Genomic DNA, 2,205 nt, shown 5'->3' with positions numbered 1-2,205 from the left:
GAGCGAATGGAACCTGAAAGGAAATCATTAGGTAAACAGTTAGTGCCCAATAGGTGAAAAAGCAGAAATAGTAACAAAGTACCAGATCAGTGCTGGAGGTTTGGCAGATTCAGGGTGGATTTTCAAATCAATAATGGATCAAAGGACAAAAAAATAGTTTTGGATGCATGAAATTCAGTGTGATTTAAGCTGATAATTTTTTTTCCTATTAAAAAATGTTTCAAAAGGTATATTGTTAGGGGGTTTACTATTTATTTTAAATCTGAAACTAGACTGTCTCTAATAATTGTTTAGCCACCACTCCTAAACAAAGATCTACCTGTTTTAGGTGAAATATTAAGTCACATAAATTGCTGGTTGATTTTATTTATCCCCTGGCATTGACCATGAACAAAAATTCTAAATAACAACATAATTTTCAGGAAAATAAATGATAGCTTACATTAAATTTTAACAAATTGTTACAAACAGAACAGCTACTTAATCCAAACAACTTCTAAAAGAGTGATCATGCATTATACTTATGCCTTAAGAAATGCACTAATAATTAAGGACAATTGGAAAGAAACTGTATATTCATCATCTTTAAGATTATAGCATAATTCTTCACCTGTACTAATGTAAGAATAAGGATTGTATTCCCTTAGTTCTGGATAAGTCAATATCTTAGAGTGAAATGGATGAACTGAAATAGACAGACCTAATAATAGTGCTCCAATAAGGTTTTTCACAATTTGGGGTTATAACTGATGAACCTCCATGACTCTCTCTTAACTATTGGATCAAATATAGAATTTTATGGTGCTCAAAACCTTCCATAACTTGGTGCTAACCTATTTTTCTACACTTTTTAGACATTACTCCCGTCACACAATCTATGGTCCAACAAAATACAGTTTCTTACTCTGTGCCCCATTCCTGGAATACATTCCCTCTCATAGTCACTTCTTACCATGCTATTTCATTTAAGATTCATTTCAAACTTCTTTGACATGAATTTTTTATTGATCACCTAGGTGTCTTGTATTTATTATGCAGAGATGTGCATATAGTCTCCCTCAATAGAATGTATGCTTTTCGAGGGTCAATCAACAAGCATTATTTAGCATATGCTATAAATCAGTCCCTGCATTAAGTGTTAGGGATACAAGAGGAACAAATTAAAAACCAATCTCTGTTTTCAAAGAGTTAGCAGCCTAAATGGGGAGACAACATGCAAGTGGCTATGTACAAAAAGGTAGATACACAATAAATTGGAGGCAATCACTGAAGGAAGACATTAGTAGTACTCACAGAAGGAAGGTTAATGTTTCTTGTAGAAGGTAAGATTTTAGTTGGTACCTGAAAGAAACCAGGAAGCCAAGAGGCAGAGAAAAGGAGAGTTTGAATTCCAGGAAAGAGATATAGCCAGTGAAAATCCAGAAAGAAGTAAGAGATGGAGGGTCCTGTGGGACAAACAACAAGGGGGGCGTTGTCACTGGACTGCAGAGTACATGGAGGGTAATAAAGCATAAGAAGACTAGAAAAGTAAGATAAGGCTAGTTGATTAAGAGATTTAAAAGCCACACAGACTGTTTTTATAACTGATTATACAGGTAATAGGATGCCTCTTAAATTTATTTAATGGAGGATATGGTGGTGATGGTTAGGCATGAGCTTTAAGAAGATCAATTAGATAACTGAGTGAAGAAGTAATTGGAGTAGGGAAGAGATTTGAGGCAAGAAAACTAATAAGAAAGATATAGTAGTAGTCTAGACATAAGGTGGTAAAAGCCTACACCAGGATGGTAGCAGAGGAGAGAAGGTTGTGTATACAAAAGATGTTACAAAGGATAATTGATCAGATCTGGCAATCAATTTAATGTGGAGGGTGTGAGAGAATGAGAAACAATGCTTGACATCTAGTTTGTGAGCCTGGGTGACTGAGAGGATGGTTGTGTACCTCCCTCCTCCCACAAATAATAGGAAAATTAAGAAGCGGGGAAGGCTCAGGGGGAAAAGATAATAATAGATTTTGATATGATGACTCTAAAATGGCTGTAAGACACCCAGTTCAAGATGCCTGGTAGGAAGTTGGATATGTGAAACTGGTAGTCAGGATAGAAGTTAGAGATGGATAAATAGATCTCAGAATCATCTATAAAGATAACTGAATCCATGGGAACTGATGATATCACCAAGTGAAATAAAGAGGAAAAAGAGATA

Source organism: Vombatus ursinus, unplaced genomic scaffold, assembly GCF_900497805.2.
Source record: "Vombatus ursinus unplaced genomic scaffold, bare-nosed wombat genome assembly UNPS02014313.1, whole genome shotgun sequence".
NCBI classification, from domain to species: domain Eukaryota; kingdom Metazoa; phylum Chordata; class Mammalia; order Diprotodontia; family Vombatidae; genus Vombatus; species Vombatus ursinus.
Note: the sequence above shows the minus strand (reverse complement) of the source record.